At 42.2% G+C, this 16,894-nt stretch overlaps 1 pseudogene; it reads left to right on the forward strand.

The window, feature by feature from the left end:
• The first annotated feature begins 8,433 nt into the window (after positions 1-8,433).
• LOC114105141 (splicing factor 3B subunit 4 pseudogene) lies at positions 8,434-9,682 on the forward strand (annotated as a pseudogene).
• The last annotated feature ends 7,212 nt before the right edge of the window (positions 9,683-16,894 follow it).

Here is a 16,894-nt window from a genome sequence, read left to right on the forward strand (position 1 = left end):
CATCTCAAACTCAACAGGGGCAAAACTGAACTATTGCTGTTTCTCCTTCCTGATACATCTCTGCCCTAGTGTCCCCCTCACTGCATGTGGCTTTGGCTACGGGTGGTCAAAGCCAAAACCCTCAAATCATTCTATTTCTCTTTCATCTTCGATCTTCACATCTAATTCATCCCTAATCTTGTTGGTTCTGATCCAATATAAAATGAAGATCGGTTCACTTCTCAGCCCCTCTGCTGCACCCATCATGCACTACTGTCACCTCTACTGAACCATCTCAGCCACCTCTTCCCAGGTCCCTGCTTCCACTTGCCTCTCTAATCCATCCTCCACAGAAGAGAGCAATCCTTTGGAGGCATCAGACCCTATCGCTCCTCTGCTTCAAGCCCTTACGGAGAGTAAAGGCCTCTTTCTTCATCTAGGTCTTCAAAAACTCTAAATCAAAGATGGACAAACTCTAGCCAATATGTTTCCTCTCTTGCTTGTTTTTGTCAATAAAATCTTACTTGAACACCCCACACCCATTTAGGTACGGATTATCCATGGTTCCTTTGGCAGCGCCGTAGGTCAGCATTTCGTAGCCGCAGCAGACACTGAGCCTGAACTAGTAACTTTCTGGCCCTGTTCTCGCCATCTGGCTCCTGCCTGCCTCTCTGTCCACACCCCTCTGTGTTCTAGTCACTGTCGGCTTCCTCTCCCCTCCCTGCCAAGTTCGGTCCTCCACCTGTCATCTTTGTCCTTGTAGTTCTTGCTTGTTTTGTCCTGTCTCCACACCTACACATGGCTGCTTCCTCATCACTGAGGTCACAGCTCAAATGTCACCTCCTCAGAGGGTCCTGTGGTAGCTAAAGCATCCCCATGCCACTTATCTTCTACCAGAATGTCTTGTTTTGCCTTCTTCATGGTATGGACCTGCCATCAAGGGGTGGGGTTATATATGTGACTGTGTCTTTAGCTGCATATCTATATCTAATCAGCTTTTTTGCTGCTGTGACTAAAGGACCTGACCAGCATAATTACAGAGGAGGAAAAGCTTATTTGAGGGCTCACAGTTTCAGAGGTCTCAGTCTGTAGAAGGCCAGCTCCGTTCCTTAGGGGCTTGAGGTGAGGCTGAACATCATGGTGGGAAAGGGTGGCAGAGGAAAGCAGCTCATATCACGGTGACCAGGAGGCAGAGAGAGACACTCCAGTTGCCAGATACAAATATATACCCAAAGCCGCACCCCAATTCCCACCTCCTCCAGCCACACCCTACCAATTTAGTTAATCCCATCCCTTCATGGATTAACTCACTGATTAGGCTAAGGCTATCACCCAATCATTTCTCTTCCAAACTTTTTTGCACTGTCCAATGTGAGCTTTCGGGGGACACCACATCTAAACCATAACAACATCTATGATCATAAGTCTGAAATAATGAACTAATTATCTGTCTTCCTCAGAACAGAGACTGAGCTATTCACCTTTGTGTATCTAAGATATAGTCCTGGGCTTGGCATGTGGAAGGCAGCAAATATTTGTTGACTGATCAAAACTTTGCAAAGCAAATTATTATATATGATATAACCAATCAGACCTTACTGCACTATGATAGTTGAGGTATTCATCTATCAAATTCTCTTGATGTGGTTTGTATCTATACATTTCCACTGCTGGCCAAATCTTTTCAAAAGCCATGTGCTGTTGCTTTCATTGTTTCATAATTAGTATCTACCTATTGTTGAGGTCTCTGCCCAGACTAAATAGTTACAAGTCTTATCCTATTTTAGTTCTTACAGCAGCCATGAGGGAGGTGTTGCCCTTTAGAGGTAAGGAAACTAGGGCACTTGCCCTGGGTCACACAGCTAAAAACTTCCAGAGCCAGAATTTTAATCTATAGCTATGTGTCTCCAATCCCATGTTGTTACTGTTACCCCAAGTTGTGAATCTCTTCAAAACTGTTTACCAATAATCAACAAATCTTAGTCTGTGGATGGATTAGTTGGAAACATCCTATCAGTCTCCAGGGGAAATTTAGCTATTTCTACAACATCCACCAAAGGCCTGGGTGTCCCCATTCTCTTCAGATTCCATCCCAGTCAGAGAGTTGACAGAGCAGACCCTTTTGAGAAGTGCAAAATCTTTCACCACCTTGATATTAGTGACTAAATGGGGGTTGTGTGAAGATGATCTGCTTTTCAGAGTTTCTTACAAAAGGCACGTGGCCTTGGAAAGGATAGCACTTTATCATAGATAAACTTACAGCTGTCTGAGTGTGGTGCTGGGGACAGGACCCTGTCAGTAAGTGAAGAAGAGAGATGTCGGAGACCTGGTGGCAAACTGTGTCCACTCTGTCCATTCTCAGCAAGGTACTACAGTTAGAGATGGAAAAGGATGTTTTCCCTAAAATTAAGCAAATAAAAGTAGGTATATAGCCAGGTGCCGTGGCACATGCCTGTAACCCAGTGGCTAGGAAGGCTGAGGCAGGAGGGTCACAAGTTCAAAGCCAACCTCAGTAAAGGTAAAGGGGTGAGCAATTTTGTGAAAACTTGTCTCTAAATAAAATACAAAATAGGACTGGAAATGTGGCTCAGTGGTCGAGTGCCCCTGAGTTCAATCCCTAGTAACCCCCCCCCAAAAAAAGGTAGGCTATAATGGGGTATGTATGGCATTTTCTAATTTTCTATATACATAGCAAGATCAGAATTCTTAACACCTGTTTACAATGCATAAATGTGAGTAGTGGCATTAAGAGTGAGTTTTCTATTTTTACTTTTATGTATTTTCTGGATTTCCTTTTGTGAACTATTACATTCATAGAAACTATTACATTTTTAATAGTTTCTAAGCTTTGATCCTTGATCACTGGAAAGGAGATGTTTCCCAGCCCCTTCCTACCTACCACCTACCTCCCCATTGCAGAAATTCTGTAACTGGACTGTTCTGGTGGCTACCAAAGGGTCCCTGTCTTCAAAGCCCTCTTAGCTCCAATGTGTCCTGCACACAACTTCAATCTCTGGCCATGCACCTGCCCAAGCCAGCTCCTTAGCAGTTACTCTCCTGGGCCATAAGCCTAGCCACACTGTCTAGATGGGAAGTAAGGATTTCCAAAGGGCAGGTGTGGGGCCAGAAGTGAGTTGTGGATCTAGAGGAGAACAGCCCTGGAACATTTAGTGACAGTGAATTTCCTTGGGTGGTTCCACATGCCCCAAACACCTTCAGCTCCTGGGTTTCTTTAATGATAGCCAAGGTAAGCCAGGGGCTGCCTAGGGAAAAGAACTTCTTCCCTCCCCTACCCCTTGCAGATGAGCCAGCCTCAGGGAGGCTAGATGACACTCAGGAAAACACAGAGGGGCATTTATCTCACTTATACATTTTTCTTCCATTAGCCTGAAAAACTTTCACTGGAAAAAGACAGTCTGCTTGGCGTGCAAGCTGCTTATCAAATCAGGCTGCAGCAGTCACATTAGTCTTCAGCAGTCAGGCCCATTTCAGAGGGTGCAGACGGAGGGGAGTCTGGAATGATGAAATGTCATTAAATGGAAAAAAAGACTGTTACAAAGTAGGCTGAGTTCACGTTTGTCGAAGAATGTGGAAAACATTTGTATACATAAGAGTGGAACATGGTGCCACAAGTGCTTCACGTGGCAATATTTAGTTATTTGTACTTGTGGATATTCACATGTACTTTTTAATATTTTCAAATATTTGCTATAACCAGTGTGTATTATTTTACAAATATGTAAGAACAATTATGCTTTTTAAAATTAGCTGGTGGGGGATGGATAGTAAATGGGTGGAGGAATCTCAGGGAAACAGGAGAAAGCTCAGTGAAGCAGAGGAAGGGATGGGGGGCAAGGAGGAGAAACAGGAAAAGGGAAGAACAGTGGAATAAATCTGACCTAACTTTTCTACACACATATATGAATGTAATATAGTGAATCTCACTGTTATGTGTATCCACAAGGCACACAATTTTTGGAAATGGGGGGTGGACGGGAAGGAGAGGGAAAGGGGAAGCACCGGGGACCAAATTAGAGCAAAATATATTCCATGTTTGTATAATTAAGTCAATGAATCCTAATATTATATATAACTAAAATGAACTAACAAAAAAAGTAATAAAAAGCGCCAAAACAGAAACTGTGATCTTCTGTCTTTGGTGGGTTCACTATGTAATTTTCTTTCATGTTTGTTTAAAGTTTTTATAATTTAAAAACTATAATTCTGGCACTTTGACATAAACATTCTTTAATGTCGCTTGTATCTTTTCCCACCCCTATATTAACATAAATTCTTCGTGTATTCACACAGCTTACTAGACAGGTGTGGGATAGCTGTGTGCTTACTATGCCACTCACCACCAGTAGCTTAGCAGCGCTGTTTTGGTAAAGGAAGCAAGGTATGTGGTGTTAAATTGTTTTAGGGTATGGTATCCCTAAAGCGTATATATTTTTTGTTTGTTTTTTGTTTTGTTGGTACCAGGCATTGAACCCAGGGGCGCTTAACCACTGAGCCACATCCCCAGTCCTTTTTGTATTTTATTTAGAGTCAGGGTCACACTGAGTTGCTTAGGGTCTTACTAAATTGTTGAGGCTGACTTTGAACTCAATCATTCTGCCTCTGTCTCCTGAGCCACTTAGATTACAGGCATGTGCCACTGTACCTGGATCAAAGTATATATGTTTTAACAAATTATTTTACTTGGTAAAGATTAAGTTACTGGGCCTTAACCATAAACAACTCCTGGGTATTAATATTTTAACTGTCATTTTAATAACTGTAATCCTGAGTCTGAAGAGAGGTGGTCAGTAGGGGCATGTAGGGGTACCCCCCCTATCTGATCTGATGTTCTTATTTTAATGATAATACCCAGGAATTGTTTATGGTTAAGGCCCAGTAACCTAATCTTTACCAAGTAAAATAATTTGTCTCAAAATATGGGAAACTGAAAAAAAGGCAAAATTCAACAAGCCCATTTTTAAAGCCAAGTTTATTGACTATAATTTCATGTAGAGTAAAATTCACCTTCCTACTATACAGTTCTATGACTTTTCATGAATTCATATAGTTATGTAACTAAGACCAAAATCAAGACATACCACAACAATTTATTCATCTACTGGTTGAAGTACATTTGAAGAATATTGTTTTCAGTTTCGGGCAATTATAGTTATATGCTCTGTCACTGAGTAACGCCCCCAGCCCCTAGTTTTTGGCAATTATGAATGAAGCTATTATAAACACCTTATTTCATGTATTATCATAGTTTTTTTTATGCTTACGTGGTGGATTGCTGGATCAATGGTTAATACACATTTAACTCTATAAAAAACAGTGAAAAGGCTTTCAAAAGTAACTGTGCCATTTTGCATTTCCACCCAGAATGTTTGAGAGTTGCAGATGCTGAACATCTTTGCCAGCTTTTGTTGTTATTTTTCACCATTCTAATAGACTTGTACACCAGGCTCATGGCTATTCAAATATACTTCATTTGCATTTCCCTCATAACTAATGATGTTGACATGTTTTCATGTACTTATTTCCCGTAAGCATATCTTCCTTGCTGAAGGATCTGCTAAAATCTGCCAATTTTTAAAATCATGTTTTTGGCCTTATTATTATTATCCAGAGAGTTCCTTATATGTTCTGGAACTAACGACTTTATCAGATATGTGTTTTGCAAATATTTTCTCCCATTTTGTGTTTGTCTTTTTATTCTCTTAAAAGCATCTTTTGAAGAACAGATGTTTTCATTTTGAAAACATTCAATTTATCTTTTTTTATGAATTATAATTTTTGATTTTATATCTACAAATCTTCTAACTTAAGGCCACAAAAGTTTTTCCCTAGAAGTTGTATTTTTTGGTGTTTTATATTTAGATCTATGATCCATTTTTACGTAATTTTTAATTATGATGCCAGGCATTGATCAAGTATCTTTTTTTTTTTACATTTGGAGATCCGATTGTCAGAACCATTTTGAATAAACTGCACATATGTTTACTGGGCAGTTAAGTAAACATACAGTGGATTTCAATATGCTTACCTGTGTGTTCTTGGTAATTCTTTCGATCATTCATTTACTCAAGTATCTGAAATACTTGAAAATGCTATTGATACCAAATGCTATGGTTTAGGTCTGGTCTAAGTATCCAGCAAGGATCCATTGTGATTAAAGTCTTGGTACCCGTGGTGGTGTATTTGGGGAGTGGTGGAACTTTGGGAAGTGGAGTCCAGTGGGAAGTCCTTAGGTCATGTAACCACTTGAGTTCTTGCAAGAGGGTTGTGTAATACAGAAGGTGAAAGTCTGACCATGCCCATCCTCTTTCTCTCTGCTCTTATTCAAAATGTGACTGTTCCTACATGCACTTCCACCCTGATGCGTCACCCTCCATACCCTCACCAATGGAGCCTCTGATTCTGGACTTTGAACTTGCAAAGCTGTAAGCTAAAAAAAACTTTTCTTCATAAGTTAGCTGACTCAAGTATATAATTGTAGGAATGCAAAGCTGACTGATAGACTAATTGAGAATGACCACTGTCTTAAGGTGTTTACCATGTTGTGTAGGAGACATAAATGTCAATAGTAGCTGGGTGCAGTGTGCACGCCTATAATCCCAGCAGATCAGCACTGAAACAGGCAGGAGAATTGCAAGTTCAAAGCCAGTTTCAGCAATTTAGTGAGGTCCTAAGAAACTTAATGAGACTCTGTCTGAAATACAATATAAAAAGGACTGGGGATATGGCTCAGTGGTTAAGTGCCCCTGGATTCAAACCCTAGTACCAAAAACAGAAACGAAAACAACACTTGTCAATAATATATAACCATAAAATGATGCAGAGAAAAACAATCTGCAAATCATCTGCCCAAGCATAAAATCTGAATCATTTTGTCATTCAGGTCAAGAGCCTACCAAAGTATTCAGGAAGAAGCAATGTAACGAGCTGAGAATGGAGATAACTGAGTAAAAACCCATCCCTTTGGACAACTGCATGATGAACACATTGGGGAAATGCCAACTCAGGATGATGCATATTTCTTAATAAATAGCAGTTGCCTGAAAATTTAAATGGGCATGTTGAAATACTGACCTGAAAAAACTCATTTGGCAGCTTTAACAAAGTTGTATCAGTATTCTGAGACTCCATTTCCACATCTATCAAAAGGAGAACTTGGACCAGGTACTATATGTGTTCCTTTCAGGAAAAATAACACAAAACCGAAATTTTGATGCTATAGCACTGAAACAGTTACAATCACATTAGGTGGCTTGATTGATGCTAAACTGAAAGATCTAACTATCGAACCAATAAGCAAATATATCTGTGTGTGGTGATGGAATTAAAGAACATTTCTCATAAGTTAAGATTATGCCATATTATATACCACATTGTTTGAGAAGGAGCATTCATGAGAAAATGAATCAGTAGGCATTATTGATATTTTCAAAACCTTGTAAGAAGATCTGTGTAAAGTTTATTGCAGTATTTCCCATTCATCAATGATTACTCATTTCCCCCATTATGTCCAGGGACCTGCTAAAAGACAGGAAGTAAAAGGTATTTTAAAAAGGAACATTTTTTTCTGGATGATGAACTAGAAAGAGGGGAGCCAATTAAATAACTGGCCTTCGTTAACATTCCGTGTCATGTGGAAAAGAATGAAACTGATATCAAACATCTTGATTTGGGAATGTCAGTCTAATGGGAACAATCTTGCAAAATTTTATGAAGCCAGGGGGTGATTAAGGTAAGCCAAATTATATTAATAAGGTGACAGGCATCCAAATTTCCAGTTAAGACAAAGAGCAGTGGTACAGTATTCAACAGGGATAGCAGCCTCCACATTCCAAAAAGCTTGTGGAGCCAAAAAGAATAAAATATGTCAGGGCCGTCAATTACCCCTATTAGGATGTGGGTTAATTCTGAGTGGAATTCAGCATGGATCAGAAACATTATTCTTTTTTTTTTTTTTTTAAGAAAGAGTGAGAGAGAGAGAGAGATTTTTTTTTTTTTTTTAATATCTATTTTTTAATTCTCGGCGGACACAACATCTTTGTTTGTATGTGGTGCTGAGGATCGAACCCGGGCAGCACGCATGCCAGGCGAGCGCGCTACCGCTTGAGCCACATCCCCAGCCCCAGAAACATTATTCTTTTATAAAAACCACGGGGGCCTCTAAACTAGAAAACCACCAACGGAATCCTGATTGCCGAATGTTAAAGAAAACACAATTGGGCAGGAGGATTTATGTGGGACTAGAAATGTAATCATGTGATACCAGATTTTTTTAACGACTTCATCTATAAATAAAAAAGTTCAACAGATATGATTAGCAATAAAAGTATTAACATTCTGAAGAGGATAATGAATCTCATTACTCCAAGGAAAGATTAAGAATTATAATTTGAGAGGGCAGAGCTGGTGCTTAGAGACGGCAGGAGCTCTTTTGCCATGGCTGTCAGGCTGAACCAGAATGCCACTGTGTACATGGGGGGGCCTAGATGAGAAGGTTAGTGAACCACTTCTGTGGGAACTCTTTCTCCAGGCAGGGCCCATGGTCAACACCCACATGCCAAAATATAGAGCCACTGGTCAGCACCAAAGTTATGACTTTGTTGAATTCTTGAGTGAGGAAGATGCTGACTGTGCCATTAAGATCATGAACCTGATCAAACTCTGTGGACAGCCAGTATGTGTAAACAGGGCATCTGCTCACAACAAAAATCTGGATGTAGGGGTCAACATTTTCATTGGGAACCTGGACCCAGAGATTGATGAGAAACTGCTTTATGATACTTTCAGCGCCTTTGGGATCATCTTACAAACACTTAAAATTATGTGGGACCCTGATACAGGCAACTCCAAAGGTTGTGCCTTTATTAATTTTGCTTTGTTCGATGCTTCAGATGCAGCCATTGAGGCCATGAATGGGCAGTACCTCTGTAACCACCCTATCACTGTATCTTACACATTCAAGAAGGACTCTAAGGGTGACTGCCATGGCTCAGCAGCTGAATGACTTCTAGCAGCCCAGAACCCACTCTCCCAGGCTGACTGTCCTCATCAGCTGTTCACAGATGTACCGAATGTACCTTCCACCCCCAATCCTGGGGTGACATCATTGGGGTCTGGGCTTACTCCACCATCATGCCTCCTCCTGTCTCCTTGCCACCTCCAGTGCTGTCTCCTGGAGCCCTCTCACCTGGGATACCTCTGGCCAAGCCCTCACCACCTATGCCTCCTGGGGCTGGAGGACATAGCCCTCCATCATCAGGAACCACAGGGGCTGGACATCCCGATCATGGACATTCTCACCCTTACCCGTTCCCACCAGGTGGGATGCCCCATCCAGGAATGTCCCATATGCAGCTGGCCTACCATGGCCCTCATGGCTTAGGATACCCACATGCTGGACCTCCATGCTCTGGGGGGCAACCACCACCCCGACCACCACCTGGAATGCCTCATCCTGGACCTCCTCCAATGGGCATGCCCCTACTGCCAGGACCTCCATTTGGATCTCCCATGGGTCACCCAGGTCCTACGCCTCCTCATGGTATGCATGGGCCTCCTCCACTAATGCCACCTCAGGGATACACTGGCCCTCACTATGGCTATCAATGGGGGCCCCATTGCCACCCAGACGCCCCCACCTCCAGTTCCCTGTTGTGGCCCACTTTGGGGCCCTTTCCCTTGGTAAATTCTCATTCTTCTTCCTCCTGTTATATCCTTCTGATATCCTTTCCATTCCTTGGACCAATCAGAGTTGCTATAGCTCCTTGGGGCTAGGGCATTAATACCTCTCAGTCCCCCACCAATGCAATTGCTTTTAAAGGAGGTTTTTCTTTTCTTTTTTTTTTAATTATTTATTTTTTTTATTTTTTACATTGGTCCTAAGTGTTTTGCAGATGCCCAGAGAAAATAAAACTATGCTACTTGTTTAAAAAAAAAAAGAATTATAATTTGAGCCAGTACATGCCTATAATCTCAGCAGCTCAGGAGGAGGCTCAGGCAGAAGGATTGCAAGTTCAAAGCCAGCCTCAGCAATGACGAGGCACTAAGCAATTCGGCTGTCTCTAAATAAAATACAAAATAAGGCTGGGGATGTGACTCAGTGGTTGAGTGCTCTTGAGTTCATTCTCTGGTCCAAAAAAATAATAATTATAATTTGAACAATTTTCTATAAGAACTAACTAATGAGCTAATGGGCTCAATCATCCATTGACTTCAAGGGATTGAATGTTTTCAGGATGACCTCATGGAAGGGCTGTTTGCCATCTTGGTCTCAGGAAACCAAGAGCCAAACAAATTTTCTTTCACATTCTATCAGATCATAAAAAGTAATAGCTTTTATGTTGAGTTCCTGTTGGAGCAGCTACAGTTCATCAAGTCTAAAATTTACATTTGTAGGAAACAGCTTTCTGCAGATTTACTTTTCTATGCCAACTTCCTAAGGAAATGAACAATCTGCTCCAAGATGGTGCCCTATCCATGCCATCTTAGATGTCCTGTTCATTAGCAGACCATCCCTGTGCTAATTGTCCTCTGGACCCCAGTGAAATATTTAGATTGTTATAGCAAGCACCCAAGTGAATTCTCACAGTCACACTCTGAATCCAAAATAACATTATTTCAGGCAACTAGCAATACAGGAAAAATTGGAATGATCAGGCTACATGAACAACAGAAAACAGTTTGGTGGACTTGAAACTTGCATCAAAAGTAACTCAAGGCATTCTTAGACTCTCGTGAAGTAATTGTGGTTAGTGTAGTTACACTTACGATGAGTAGTCAAATATTAAGTGTTAAAATAAGTTCTTTTTACAGTCTTTTGAGGAATACCCTGATGGTCCCAAATGGGCATAAGGAATAGTTAGTGGTGGAGATGACTCCAAAAAAAGTTGAACTCAAACCCAAGTCATAGTCTGTGGCTCTGTTTGGCTATAGTTGAACACACACCTGTTCTGAGAGCTATCTCTATGTAATTTCTTTTTCTAAAAAAATGAGGTTTCTTCATCATAGAACAGTGCACTTAGTACACATAATATAACAGATCTGGTCTTAGTATTCTTTTCTAAGTAATTTCTAAGTGATTCTAGCCCTCAGGAAAGAGAAGAAAAAGACGGGCATATAGTGCAACCTGATACAACCTGATCTCAACTAAAGGAGGCTCAAGGAGAGTTGTTATAACCTTTAGGCCAACTGCACAGAGACCAGAATGGCTGCTCTGAAACTCTATGAAAGGAAAACTCACGTAAGACTCTTATTCCATCCTAATCTGCATAAACCCAGTGAGCACACGGAGTAAATTGCTTTGATCCTGCTCAAGAGATAGCTAATGAAAATGTTGAGCTTTATTCTTCAGCAGGGCAATGCACACAGGCAAAACTGCCCCAATTGTTAAAAATATTAAAATATTTCTGTAACTCTTGAAAAAGAACTGCTGCCTGAACCACCTGGAGTGTCCTCAGCTCCCTTATTTTCCCAAAGTCCTCCACTGGGACCCCCCAGACCTCCATGTGCTCCAGCTAGTACAGGGTGAATGCTTGATCCCCAAGGACCTTGCTTCCACCTGCAGGTCTATTCTGACTGACAAGTGCCTAGAGAGCTGCAATGATTATTAAGTATTTCAATTATCCTATCTGTCCTTAGGCAATGCTCATAAGTGACACTGGTGACTAAACCAAAGAGTTATTATAAAAATAAAAAAACAGTACAAGATGAAAAGGGAAATGCATAGGAAAGAAAGGGACTAGCCCAAGGTTGCCGGGGGTAGGGAGTGAGGGGTTCTTAATTCTGAAGATCTGGGGCCTGCTATCTGAAGACGGATTTTTCTTGGTCTTGAGTGAGTAGCATAGCAATACCTAATCACCTCCTTTAGGAGAAGCTGAGAAGAACAGATCATAGCTGAGAAGCAACAGGAACCCCAGAGAACAGAACTAGAGAAGAAAGGTCCCATGTAAATATGCAAGAGGATTAAAAATAGAGAAAGAGAAAAGTCATCCAAACCACAAATGTATTTTCAGATTGCCAAGGTCCTGAACTCCTGGGTCTTACGCACCTCCTTGTGAATGGTGGTCTTACCAAAATGAGAGGGAATTTAGCTCAGCTGAGGAACATATAAGGAAGGTTGAGGGAACAGTTCCAGATGGGGTAGTATAAAAACACAGAAGGAACATTTCATTCCTTTAAAGAGTAAATGCCACCAAAGGCCCCAATTCAGCACAGGCATGGGCGCCCTCTGAGCTTGCTGCACTTACAAAATGTGCCTTCAGAGGATGGCATGAAACTTGGCCATGCAGTGAGGTTTCATTCATCTAGCCTGTATTCGTAGTGTTTACAAACTTGGTCTCAGAACCAAAATATACAGTGGGAGGCCCTAGGCCAAAACTTTCAAGCAAATGACTTTTTGTGGCCATTTCTTCCGTCCCCCTTTTCCATTTCTCTTAGCTCTCCCGGGTCCGTCTATCCCCCCGAGTGCATTTTGGCCAAGGGTATGAAGTTCATGCTCCATTCAGGGCCTGGAGGAGTAAATCTCTCCCACTGGCTTTTGGGCACCATTCTGAGGGGGGAGAGAGGGCCCTATGGAGGTGGGGAGTCGGACTTGCCATCATTCATTTCTCCTGGCTCAGGTGGTGGGGTTCCTCAGACAACAGACATGTCATCTTTCAGGGCTGTGGTTGCAGTTGTCCAAGTAACCAGGAGATTTGATTCTCATGGCTAAGCACCAGCACAGGGGACTTGATAGAGTTTGAGCTGAGGAGTATCTTTCCTTCAGTCCACTGGGTGCTCCGCCATCACAGGAAATGAGTTAAGCAACCCCCGGCAGAAGGGGAGCCACCAAAGCAGCAGGTACACCAACAGGGAAGGGGACCATCAAGGACTGTTTATCACTGACAAAAGAATTGCTGCCCCACGATGGAAATAAAAAGCAGACCAGTTTTATGTTGGCTCCTAAATTATTATTAGTGATTTTAAAATCTCCACAGATGACATAGGTCTTTATTCAGTGTACCAGCAGGGAGCCACTAGCCCAAAACCTGCTCACCCCTGCCCAGGACGTCCCCATACCAGAGGGTGTTTCTGAGCCCCCTCAGAGTTTTCCTGGAAGCTGAAGTCTGAGAAGTTTTTTCAGGGAAAAAAAAAAATCTAATAATATCCAACTTAGGAACAGAGGCAGAGGTGGGGCCGGGAACATGGGTCTTCACATACTGCGAGGACACCCTTCGGCAGGACAGGACAGGACAGGAACAGGCTGCACCTTCTGCAGGACAGTCACACTCACTGTTCCTGGAGGATGTGGCATCACAGGAGGCCCAGCCTATGTCCTCTTGTTGCTAGGGAGATTTAAAAATAGCTTCTGTGGCCAGGGAGGAGGGGGGCAGGGAAAGAAGGGAAGATGAGTGACTTTTTACAGAAAAACTACAGGCAATGAATCCTGCCTTGGTGCCATGAGGGGATCTCGCGTCTACGGTATTTTTTTTTTTGCCTGGAGGAAAAGCTTTACGTCCTGGGTCTGTTGTGGGCTCTTTCTGGGAAGGACCCAGCTGCCTCTGGAGAAGGCCTGTCACTCGTTGGTTCATCAGGACGCGGAGAGGCCCTGGGTAGGAAGAGGAAACGCCACTCAGCCTGCTCGGCTGGGACAGAGGAGGGGGCTTTGCAGGTCAGCTTTGCCAGCACCGCAGTGGCCCCAGGAGAGGCTGTGGGCAGGGGAAGAGTCGGGGACTCTGCTGGGCTCACCAGCGACACCCTCTTCAGCTTTGTACCTAGGGAATGGCCATTTTTGGTGTCCCTGTCAATCGGCTGGTGCTCTGCATAGGGCAATACCAGCCAGAGTCCCAGGCAGATGTCTCTCTAAATTTAGGACATTTTCCCAGTTCACTGTGAATGTTTGAAGCCAAGTGTCACAAAAAGCTGACCAGCTGATTTTGAATATTACTTGGTAGGTGTCCCACAAAGTGACCGAGGTATCTCTCCCTGCTCCACTTAGGAGACAGTAAGTCACAATCAAGTAGCTCTTTTTTCTTTTTTCCCCCAAGAAAAGATTCAAGAGTCTTGAATTAAACTGTGCCAGAAACTTCTTTGCTAAGCAGTTTCTGATTCCCTCAAAGAAACGATCAAATGAAATTGATAATTCATGTCATGGAATATTATAAACCATAGAAAAATCATAAAAGGGGTCATTAAAACATGCAAAAAGATTTATAGTAAATTGAACAACAGGTCTGCAAAGAGTATGTATATAATCTCGATTTTTACAATTGTGAAACATTTGCATATAAATATTACATCTTATTCAACATCAGACATGTTATTATATGTATATACCATCATACATACATATATGTATATATTTTGTATTTTATAGATATATGCATATATAAGCAATCTGAAATTCTGTTTGTATTTTATGGATATATGTACATATCTATGTATACGCCTATGTATATGTATACAATTTTGTCTTCTGTATGCTTTTATTTATACTTCAAATTTCTACAAGGTGTGTTTTGTTTACCTAATAACATCTGAATGGGATTTTTTTTTCAAATCCATATTACCAAGGTGTTCTCCCTCAGGCATGTCCAAATGAAGGCAGAATAGTGGTCTAGTGACAGGATTGGTCTTATCCTGCCTTTAGAATCTCTCAGAGAATGTAAAACCAAAGCAATGTTCCTTGGTGGCAGAGGGATGGTCGAAAAGACCTCCTTAGGTCCCAAAGTCAAATCACGGCTTTAAATTTAACTTGCCCAAAAACCTTCCAGAAGGAACTGTTTAGAACCTTCCTAACTGTCTAGTCATGTCATCAATCAAAGTGCTCTTCCTCTCTTCACTCCTCCACTCTAGGCTGTAACTGATCCTAGTGGGCTCAGGAAAGGATGAGGCCCCAGGACCAGGGAGCCACCTAGAACCATCCAAGCACACGCACAGCCTTCCAGGGGCCGGGCACGTGGCCAGCTGGTGTGTGACAGGAGGATGGTCATTTGAGTGCCTCCCTCACTGCCTGAACTGTTCTCCAAGTCTCCATGGTGACTCACACCAGGCTGGCAGAATCTCACGTTGGGCAGGGCCTCGCTCCCTTCTTTCTGCATCTGAACTTCAGTTTCCTCTTTGGTAAAATGAGGAACTTCGACTTGATGAGCTCTAAGTTTCTCTATGATTGACAACAGTTGTTTGAACAGTTGCATCTCAAGTATTGGATGTGCCAAACCCCATTTGCCCCCTGAAATGTGCAAAGTCATGAGCTGCAAATCGAGAATTCAGGTTGCCAGAGTTTTGATCCTGGATGTCCCACAAAGACCCAGTTGTTAAAGAATTGGTCCCAGGTTGGCAATTTGGGGAGGTGATGAAAATTTTAAGAGGTGGGGCCTTATGAAAGGGCCTTAGGGCGTGCATTCATAGGAGATCATGGGATCCCAGTTTTTTCCTCTCTCTTCTTGCTTCTGGTTCATCATGTAAGTGGTTTGCTCTGCTGCGCAGTGCTGCCATGATGTGCTATCCTTGTCAGAGGACCAAAGCAATGGGGCCACTTGATCTTGGGCTGGAATCTTCAAATCCCTGAGCCCAAAACCTTTTATCTTTATAAGTTAATTGTCTTAGGTATTTCACTATAGTAACAGGAAGCCAGCTTACACCCAGGCACGTGCTGGGGCCCAAGGACTGAATCTACTCCACAGAAATGTTTTGTTTGGTTCATAGTATTATAAGGGCACAGAATTTAAAAAGAAAAAGTAATGCATTTACAAATAGCTAACGAATAGGTAAGTATTGAATAAAACCTATGTTTCTAGATTTTATTGGAAAATCATAAAAATCTGGCAGTGGATCTTTGTAGACTTAACCTGCTGGATCTGAGAGGTGGATACTTCTTCTGGTATAGAGGTGTGGACTTTCCAAGTCTCCCCCAGCCCCCATCATTCCCTACTGTCTCTTGGACTTGGAGACTGAATGGTATAGTTGCTGTTATCATTTTTCTTATGCCAAGTCTTTAGTCACTCATGTTCCTGTTTATCCCTTGTAAGCATCTGAGTTTGCAATTTCTGATTCCTTGGGGGCAAAGATTGTCTTTGGATCCTCCACAAGGCTTTTCTTAGTAAGAACACGTGGAAATCCCAATGAATGTTTGCTTCTAGCTACCTAAAATGTAGGGTAGAAAGTCGACAACCTTTGTGTCTGGGGTTTCCCTGTATTCCTAGGTGAATCTCCCTCCTTTCCACGAAGCAGAAGGATTTTCTCTAAAGAGTAAGCCCCTGGCTAGCACAGGCTCTCGACTCATGCAGCCTGATTCCTGGCTTGTATTTCCTCGGACTGTGTGTAAGGAGGTTTAGCTTAGTCCAACTTCTCACTTGGAGGAGGACTCGGCAGATATTTCCATGCAAAGGGATTCCAGAATCCCCTCATATATCACTTTTGACATTCAGTTGAAAACACAAGAGCAGATTTCTTGTGTGCCAGCCATCTGAAGACAGAATCTTCATCCTGTTTATTGACACTCTGGGTTTGGATGAACTGCCAATAAATACAGAGATAGCAGCTTCTGGAGATGTGTTGGGGAGGAGGAAGTCAGCATTCCTATCTCCTCACCTCTGCTCTGAGCACTGTCTATTTGTCAAGTTACTGCTTTACTATTCCCACTCCCCCAGTGATTCTATTTTTGGTTAAAGTGAAAGCATGCTGTACGGTAAGACAGGTACTTCAAAGAGTAAGTCAAGAATAGCCAATTAGCGTAGGGTAAAGAAGTTGAGAAAAATAATATGCCTTTTATTTAGAAATAGGATAGGCATAAAACTTACCTTCCACACCAGGCTCTTTGGAAAGTGGGAGGAGGTGCTAATTGGGCAGGATTATAGGCATAAATTGGAACTGTCCCAGGAAAATTTAAAAGTCAGATGTCATTATTTTTAAAAAGCTC

This window comes from Marmota flaviventris, chromosome 8, assembly GCF_047511675.1.
Source record: "Marmota flaviventris isolate mMarFla1 chromosome 8, mMarFla1.hap1, whole genome shotgun sequence".
In the NCBI taxonomy this organism is placed as follows: domain Eukaryota; kingdom Metazoa; phylum Chordata; class Mammalia; order Rodentia; family Sciuridae; genus Marmota; species Marmota flaviventris.